Here is a 10,241-nt window from a genome sequence, read left to right as displayed (position 1 = left end):
ACCTAGAAGGTTCTCCAATTATATGAAACAACACAGCTGATGTCTTCTTTCACAGCCTGTGCCCAGGAATGGAGGGATACAGTATGGGGGAATCTCACACCACAGTGGCTGCTCCCAGAATGTACATAACCTCAGATGCTGAACAGGGACATCTTAAAAATGTAATTTGCACTGTCCTTTTATTTCAGAACTTCACACCTGAGCCAAAAATAGGCTGATGTAAAATGCATTTAGGTGGACATGGAGTGTGATGATTTTTTTACTCTCAGAGCTGGCTGCTCTGAGCCGTGGGATTTCTCTACTGAGGTTCCCTCATTAGTTATGTCTTTACTGTACTCCAGATCACTTCTAGCAACAGCACTCATGAAAGTCCTCACCTCACAAAAATATGGAAGTGATGGATAGGAATTTAAATCCTACTCTATCCCCAGGCATAAGAGGAAATGAAATTGCAGTCTTTCTCCATCCTGAAACTATGCTCACACCTCTATGATACTGTATAAAGGAGGACCACCCACCACTACCACCTCATCAGATTTTCATTATGCAGGAAGGTGGTCTCATTTTACTTTACAAGAGTGGCTACCATGTACTTTCTTCCCCAGAATCTGACATTGTGGCAAGAGGCAGATTCTGTTAGCTGAGATCAAGGTGTTTAAGCACTAGAAGGGAATGTTGAGGGGGAACTACAGGTTTGTAGAAAAAGAAATATCTGTAATAGTGTGAGTGGACCTCTGGAAATTGTCCTTCTCTAAGCATGAGCAGATAGATAGAACAGGTTGTTGACATCCAGTCAGATTCCATGGCTGGAAAAATATGATCTCTGTAGGCAATTTTCTGCCTCTTATAGACTTCTTTTTATATGTTTTACTTCTGTCAAGAACTGCTTGATCATCCGTGCAAGCCTCCTGGCACCTTTGCTTCTTGCATGCAGGAATGTACCGTTATGGAGCCAATGGTATTCTGGGGGGCATTACAAGGACTGTGGCCAGCAAGTTAAGGGAGGTTCTTCTCTCCCTCTACTTTGCCCTGGTAAGAACACATCTGGAATATTATGTTCATTTCTGGGCTCCTTATTTCAAGAAAAACAGGCAACATCTGGAGTCCAGTGGATGGTCACAAAGATGGTCGGGGGCCTGGAGCATCTCCTGTATGAGGAAAACTGACTAACCTGGGGGCTGTTCAGCCTGGAGAAGACTGAGAGGGGATCTTATCAATGCTTGTAAATATCTAATGGTTGGGAGTCAAGTGAGTAGGAGCAGGCTCTTTTTAGTGTCTGGCAACAGAACAAGGGGCTGTGGGCACAAACTGGAACACAGTAAGTTCCATAAAAGAGAAACTTCTTTTCTATGAGGGCCACAGAGCGCTGGAACAGGCTGCCCAGAACAGTAGAATCCCTTTCTCTGGTGGCATTTGAAACCTGCCTGGATCCTTCCCTGTGTAACCTACTGTAGGGAACCTTCTTCCCATTGCTGAAATCTGCTTTCCCCAGAGAAGTACCAGCTTGGTACTGGGCTCAGCTATGCACTGTGGTTGGGCCGTTGAAGCCAACTGGAACTGACTGTGTCTGGTATAGGGCAGCCCATGGAAGTCCTGCTGCCCCCCGGCCAACACTGGTCCAGCAGGCACCCCATATACTCCCTCAGCTTGTGCTGCATGTGAGGATTGTGCTGTGCTGTGACACATTCCACGGACAGCTGCTCCAGTAGTACAGGTGACCATGCTCTGTAGCACACCTCCACCATTGCTAAGCATCTGTATGCTGTTCCCTCACCTCTTCTGTGCACACTATTGCATTTGTTGGCCACACATTGCCAGCTACGTGCTAGATCTAACAGTTGTATGGACCTCTCCCCAGTACTAGCTCAAAAGGGTGCTTGACTGCCCTGATCAGGAAGCCAGATGTAAACAGATTACTCAAAGCACCCTTTGAACATGTAATGCCAGCAGAGCTCATTAGAACCATATGGAGCTTGCTAGAAATCCATGTCAAACCCTCAATAAGAGTCATTTGCCTCACTGAGTCATTATGTTACCAAGGAATGTACTCAGTCCCCATGTTGGAACTTGAAATGTTGCTTGTGTAAAGATTATCAGTGGAAATTAACTGGGTCTGTTCAAAAACAAGTTCTTAGAACCATACAATTGTTTGAGTTGGAAGGAACAATTAAATTTCATCTAGTCCAACTCCTCTGCAATGAACAAGGACACCTACATCTCACCAGGTTGCTCAAAGTCCCATCCAGCCCAACCTTGAATGTCTCCAAGGATGGGCATCCTCCAAGTTAGCTCAGGGTAATATAAAAGTCTGGGATCTAGTTTTTCATTGCTCCTGGGATTCTTCCATCTTGTCCTATTCAGAACAAGCAGTCTGGGGCAAACTCCAGTCTTTCTGTATAGTAGGTCTGAAAGTGGTTACATAGTATTAATCAGTTCAGTCACCAGAGGACAGAGGAAATGAAATGATGATATTCTGGACCATGAAATAGATAAATCACATCTCTGGAAATGGTTTAATTGAGGTACACATGTGTACCTGGCTTACCACAGTTACTGAACAGAGGAAGGTCAGACTCCAGAAGTAAAGATCAAGACAGAAAAGTATGTTCTGTGCTATTGTAAATAATATCTGTGGAGAATAGTCCTTCATGTGCAACTCACACAGAAGGCTCACGTAGAAGCCAGCTGGCACCACTATCCTTTGTAATGCTTCCTACACTCAGGACTGGGTACACAGTGGGGAGCATATCCAAGCAACCCAAAGGTGTTCCTGTGTATCTATAGTATCTGCCTGAGTTAATTTTTCAGGAGGTGAAAGTGCACACATGCCTTTATGAGACTGTTTGAAGGTGTTGGACCAGATCTTCCATGCTCTGAAGCTTAGGATTCAGCCGCTTTAAACATCAGAGAACCAGACTTTGTTGATATTATCAAAATTATTACAAACTACAGATACAATTAAAAGAATTAAGCCAACTATTAGAAAAGCAGTTTCTGTTCATTTCTAAAAATAAACAGTCTGTTCTTTGAATAGTTCTGCATCCACTCTCCTCTAATAGGTCCTAACATAGGTTTACATTTTCATAGCCCCTTAATGCCCAGATGCATCTCAGATCCGCAAGTCTAATGAGTTCCCATCACATGATTAATTATACTATGGAGCACAGAAAAGAAAGCCATTAAATCTTAGATTAAGTTATTAAATTAAAATATTACCACAGAAATCTAATAGCAGCTTGCACCCTGTGGGAAGTCACTCTGCAGGGAAAAATATCATTTGCAGGTGAGGTGGCACTCAGAGCACCTTACCATATTCACTGGGAGGAGGTGCTGACCCCTGCAGAGAAGTTGCAGTTATAATGAGCCTCTTATCCAGGAAAAAAAGCTGTTATCCCAATGCATTTGTGAAGGAAGCTGAGGTACTGAATGAAATGCTAGCAGGATATAAATAATGAGGTGTTACATGGCTGCGCATTGGAACTAAGCCACTAGAGCATGATAATGGCAAAGGCTCAAGCCTAACTGACGTTGTGCAGTTCCTCTGGGAAAGGAGGTGGGAGGATGATGCCACAGGGAAAGCTGATTCCTCAACTTGTAGTGAGTAACATAACTCTGTAACCCTGCTTGTCTTTGTTCAGAGCCAGAACAATTGGAGTTGAATTACTGCAGAGGTCTAACCTTAGGTGCAAGGCTAGATTCCAGCTGAATGTGCTCCTAAAGTCTAAACATACAAAGGGCATTTCTGGCTTCACATAACTAAACCCATGCTGAGAAAGGGAAGAAGCTGCTGAATGCATGGGCCTGGATCATCAAAGAGTTTAAGCATTGTCCTGCTGAAAAGGGATTTGAACTTACGCATGACTGCCCTGGTTGCCTGTCAGAGTATAAGTTACTTGACTTTTTACTATGGTCTTCTGTCACAATGCAAGGCATAGCTTACCTCTGTAATTAAACATTTTAATATAACACAGATCATAAGAGACTCATGGCACTGCTTAGTAAACACACAGGATGGAGTTTTAAAGGGAGCAACATGATTTTGTAACCACCGAAGCCAATGATTTTCTGTGGGATTCTGCTCTGCCCTCTCTGCCACAAAACTTACAGCAAGAATTCCTAACAGGAACATCAGTCAGTGTATTTACCATTGTACAGCAGTGTGTTTTGTTCCAAGTTTGCCTAAATATCATTTGCTGAGCTAAAGGAGTTGCAAAGAAAAAGGGCACAATTTGGAATTTCCTGCTTTTGTATCTCTGTACGGCCTGACTTAGAGATGCTGAGGTGCCCTGTTGCTGTGAAAAAGAATAAAGACAACTTGTCTGTTAACAGAGGAAAATATTCACTAATATACACATTTTATATTATTCTATTACCTCACCTGGCCCTTCATGAGCTAAATCTAAAGCCCAGTGAAATTAAAAGACTTTGCATTGACAGATGATGGGGGATGCATTGTGTGTAGTTTATTGTTGGTGAACTACAGCAGAGAAATCAGGTGGCTTGTTTGAAGTCCAGTGGCAGTGAATGACTCATAACCACTCCTGGCTGAGTGACATGACATTTCTGCTGAACAGACTGGGTTTGTGAGAACCATGAGCTTCTTGCTAAGTTCCTTTAAGTTTCTTTGAAGTCTCTGATGAGGCTGTCAGCTCCACCCTGACCACAACAAAATGGAACAGTCCTTCCTGACCTGTGTGAAAGAACAAATATCCCTTGTAGTCATATTTATACACTGTAGCTCTCCATAATGAGCATAATGTTCCAGCTGTCCCATAATGTGCCATAATGAGAAATCACAGAATCACAGAATGGCCTGGGTTGAAAAGGACCATCGTGATCATCTAGTTTCAATCCCTCTGCTGTGTGCAGGGTCACCAACCACCAGACCAGGCTGCCCAGAGCCACATCCAGCCTGGAATGAAGAACTGGGGCTGGGGGAAGCTCTGGCCATCAGTGGCCCCAGCATGCTGACTTGAATCTTTCTAGTAATCTACTTAGAATGCAAAAGTATTGCTTTACTTCCCATCCAAAGGGCTCCTAGGCACTGAGGAATTAAAATATACCCTCTGTTCTCCTTTATGTTTCGGCTTTTTCTAGATTCAGAGCTAATTGCTCTGACCAGCAGTTCCCCTCAGGGAGTCATTATTAGGTCCCCTGCAGCCTTCTTTTTCAGTCCTCTCATCTCCCCTGAGCTCATGGTTTCTGCAGTGCAGAGCTCTGCAGGCTTTCCTGTTACCTCAGCTGGTCCCACCCGCTCTCAGGGTTAAGCTGCAGCTCAGTAGCTGTGACGGAGCTATTGGAACAATAGCATTATTACTTGAATAAAAGCATAATGAAAAATGGCCCTTCAAAGATCAAATAAATGGTCAGAATGCCTTACTCTATGCACTTTTACCAGGTTTACAAGGAAGCTATGAATACTTCTTCACTATTTTCCAGGGCTCCTTCCTTCATCCATATGGGACTTGAATCGCCAGTGCACGATCTCTCTCCTGAGTTAAGCTGGTGTTGCTGCAGTGCCTCTAGTCTTTTCCCTACCACCTTCCTGAAACACATGAGATCAAGACAGGTTATTTTCTCAATAACAGAATTTTCTGAAGTCCAGGAAACTGTAATTTCTTCAGTGTATGTAGTCCTTACAAGTTCTTGTCTGACTCATTTAGCCAGGTATACAATTGTTAACAAAACCCACAGGAGATCCATAAATCCATAACATTGATGAACAGCCTGTGTATGCTCCAGATGCCCACAGCATCTGTCCCATTGCCAACTGAATGACCTTGAATAATCCATGACACTGCAACTGTCACAGGTGCCCTCCCATGATGACTATTTTTAGCTGACTTTTTAAAGGTATGAAACTCAGCATCTCTGTTGAAATAGGTGCTGTTAGGTGTGTGCTCTGCCTGGGATTTCAGCTCTGTTTCTGGGAGATGGCTAGGTGAGGAGTGACCGTGCAGCACAAACACCCTAACTCAGCGCTGAAATGGGCACTGAGCCTCATAGTTTTGCAGGTTCCTCAGCACAGTCATCATTCCTTGGGCACTGGGATCAGTGCCAGCATGCTGGTCCTTCACCCCTTCCTACGTGGAATTAGATATGTAAGAGATACTCCTTCATACTCCCAGAATTTATCATAGTTGATGTGACCATGGGGAAAAAATTGAGATTCTTTTCTCACAAGAAATTGTCGTTTAGGTTATAAAAAGCTCTTGATGATAGTTGCAGAAATGTGTCAAGGGAAAAAAAAACAGATGATAGCATTGCAAAGCAGCTTTGTCTCCTGCATTAGGAGCTTCAAAGCACACGATGTTCTGCTTTCTTGGCCTTTTAGACTGCTTTGTTCCAAAGATGGTAATCAGTTGGAAGTTTTCTGCAAGCTTTTGATGGCCTATTAAATAATGTTGTTCTTGTCTTTCAACAGTTGACATCTCAGTGTATTAAACTTGTAAACACTTTTGGCCTAGTAACATACAAGCTTACATCACACAGAAAGTTTTTCACTTTCTAATGCTAATGAAGCCAACTGAATTTAGTAGTTTTGGTTTCAAGAGAGTAATTTGTAAGCCTAGTGCTAGGCAAGCAAATGATACACCTTGTCTGATAATATTTACAATTAATATCAAGGAAAAAGTGCAGCCTTCTGTCAGAATTAATCCAAAAACCCAAATCTCTGTAGACTTCAACCAAAAATGCCTAGTTTTCTAGACCTCAGCTTCCTACACAAATAAAATTCACTGCTCAGAAATGATGACTCTTTACTCAGGCACTGCTTCTAAAAAGGTGATGTTTAGGATCACACCTATTCTTAAAACCTTAAACAAATGGTAAAAAGCAAAGGCAATGGCAGGGGAAACTAGAGTTTGACAAGATTCACAAATGAAGTTTGTCAAGGCTGGGTTTTTCTCTCCCCCAGAATAATAAGATCAGAGACCTTCAGATTCTCTTTTGATTCTGGGATTTATGCATACAAATAGCCTTTGTGTCTTCTAGGTGATTTCTGTTTTCTATTACAGCACTCTGCTTCCCCCAGAACAATATGAAACAATTCTAGTTTGTCTGCTAATTATGTGTAAAGTTGTCTGAATTTCTTCATTAATACAGATTTTATTGCACTCATTGAATGGAATATATCATGTTTCCACTTGCTTCTGAGTTTACTAGGAAGATTTTGCTATATTTGTACCGTAATCTCTTCCGCTCCTCTACAGACGAGAAGGAAAGACCCATCCTATTGCTGATACAGAGCATCAGTTTGTCAAGCATTTTGTGCATCCCTCGGGATTAGAGGAGCTATGAAATTGTATCATTATCGTTGCTTCCTGCAGTACTGAACCACAAGGCAGGGCCTGAGAGAATATGCATGCATGTTTGTGCAATGACATTTTTAAGTCATGGTTCGCCTTTTCATTTCTTTATATCCTGCATAATAATCCAGCCCCAAAGTATTCCAGGCTGGTGCCCAGAACCGGAATTTCCTTCTGTTTTAAACAAGCTGTTTAAGCTATTTCACCACAGCTCATTATTTACAGATAGGTGAACTGTTGTTTTTTTGCTTAGACACATTTACAACTTCTGAAGGGAGAGACAGACTTGCAGACTGCCGTGATGAGATTTGGATTTCAACCTTTGTCTCCATGGCATGCCTTTGAAAAACAGAGCTATTGCAGACACAGGATTTGGCTCTGCAAGCACTAAAATGCACACATAAAGTGCAATAGCAGCATCAAAGTCACGGTTTCGCAATATCTGGGCCTTATTTAGGAATGTGAGCCAGCCTGGAAGCCTTTTATTTTAGGCAGATTTGTTTTCCACTTTGTTACAGAAAAGCAAACTTCAGAGCTCAATAAGCACCAACCTCACGGGAAAGTCATACACCCATCAGAGAAAGAAGTGGGCTTGAAAGAGCCTCCCTTGACATGCTGCAGAAGTTACTATTTCCTTGGAAGACTCTATGTTTAAAAAATAAAAAAAAAAGAAAAAGCTTGTAAACTAAAGGCCTATAAACGAACAAATGCATGATAAGAACTGTTCTCAGCATTTCCTGTTGTTCCAGCTCCGCCCCGCCGGGCCATTGTGCTCCCGTTGGTCCCTAAGGGCTGTGCCGGTGCCAACACTGCCAACACTTGCAGCTCCCTGATAGGGTGTGACCGTGCTTTTGGACACGGCCCTAAGCAAACAACAGTGGTGAACTTTTCCAGCCAGCAAGGGAAGTCACTGTGACGCAGCGAGCCATGCTTCCAGCAAAGCCTTGCCAGGAGGGATTAACTCTTCCCAAGGCAAAGGATTCTCTTCTCTGCTGCCCAGACCTGAGCAGGGGGCTCATTCACTCACTCATCATACAATCCTTCCTCTTCCATTTGCTTGGTAACCAGAAAAGCCAGGAGTTCAATGCGCTGACATCATGTGGTTGTGGAGGGTGTGGGAGGTTCCAAGCCTTTGTGTACTTTTCCAGAAGCATGAAGGTTAAAGCAAGGTTAACATTTAAATTATACGGAAGCAGAGTGAGGAAGCATCGTCCCAGCAGCCTGGCAGCTCTGTGAATGTCCTGTAAACTACTTACGAGCTGAAGCTGTGGCAGCTCAGAGTGTTATTTTTAAATCTGAAAATGGGGTGCTGTTTACACTGTATTACAAGATGTCATTTTACAGAGAATTTTTCAAATTTATACAAAACTTGTGGTTGGGCACTGGCACAGGCTGCCCAGGAAGGTGGTGGGGTCACTGTTCCTGGAGGTGTTCAGGAGATGTGGCACTGAGGGACATGGCTCAGTGGGCATGGTGGGATGGGCTGAGACGGTCTGTTCCAGCCTTGACGATTCTATGATTCTGGGATTAAACTATAATCTGAAAAACAAGAACTCTGATGACAAAATGTGGTGTGCAATGCTAGGACTGGAAATAGAGCTCTTGAGTGATAAAAAGAGGTATTGATATTAAAATAATAATTTAAAAAAAAAAAAAAAAGTGTTTTGTATTTGTGAATGGTTTTGTCCATATTTTTCAAGGAGAGAAGTTACAGTCTTTCCCCTGCCATGCTTAGGAACTCTGTTATGGGATTTTGCAGTTAGTTTTCTGTGCTTTAAATAAAAGAGCCCACCTACAAATGGACTGAAATATATATTATAGACTTTCAAGTGTTGTGTTAACAAAAATGTTTTTCAAATACCAGGAAAGCATGATGAAACTCAATCGCAAGAATTTAAATTGCATTCCTTGGTCTTTATTCTTTTTTTTGCAAACAATACATCCCACTGAGATGCACACAAAGAAACTAAGAGAGGATCAGCCACTTTCCCTGGTATCTAAAAGCAAAATGAATGAAGTTTGCAATGTGGACATTGACCTCAAGCAGCTGGTTTTGCATTAGGCAAATTTTCAGAAGCCTGATATCCTTTTAGACTCTGTGATAACCATCACAAACTGTTAGATAGCAAACACAGCATTTCTCAAATACTGCTGAGTGGGATTTCCACTCAAGCTCTAAAGTATACCCCAACATCTCTGATGGAAAACAAATATACAGCTAGGCACACGTGTGGCACATTCTAGTTAAGGCCAAATGGAAGCTACCTCTAAAAGGAAAGGATGCTTGGAAGACGCAATTATTTTTTGATAGCAGCACTCGCTATTTCATCTCCACGTGTCAAGGGTTCTGCAGTGACATAACTAACTCCAGAGCAATCGTGAAGTTGAGATTTTCTTCCTTTCAGTTTCAGATAGAGAAGGAGTATCTGCAAATTGGAAAGCAGAATTTGGAGCAAATAAGTGGCAGCTCTGTACACAGAAATGAAGTTTTGGTTTGGGGAAATGTCATGCTTGTTCTCCACAGCAGGAAAGTGGATGCATGGAAGCATCACCGCAGATAATGTGAGAAGCATTTTGTCATTTACACATAAAAAATCACTTATGTGTTGAGATTAAAAAGCAATTCCAACATCCAGATTTGGGAGAAATTGGCTGTCTCACTTGAGCATTAACAGTTACAAAATTCGACACGATTTATCTGGCTAAAACTCAACAGAATTGAAACGCTCATCAATATAAACTTTCAGAAACATACCAGCTTCTGAACAAGCTGAGTGCTATGAAAAAAGAGCAGACAGGGAAGCACTCCCTTCAGTCTCATGCAATGGACTCCTGTGGTCGTGGAGAGCCCTGAAATATTCTACCCACCTCCCAGGATCAGGCCAGGAGGGCAACTAAAATCCCTTGTTTTCGTGTCAGTCACTAAGTGCGCTT

This window comes from Coturnix japonica, chromosome 2 (assembly GCF_001577835.2).
Source record: "Coturnix japonica isolate 7356 chromosome 2, Coturnix japonica 2.1, whole genome shotgun sequence".
Taxonomy (NCBI): Eukaryota; Metazoa; Chordata; class Aves; order Galliformes; family Phasianidae; genus Coturnix; species Coturnix japonica.
Note: the sequence above shows the minus strand (reverse complement) of the source record.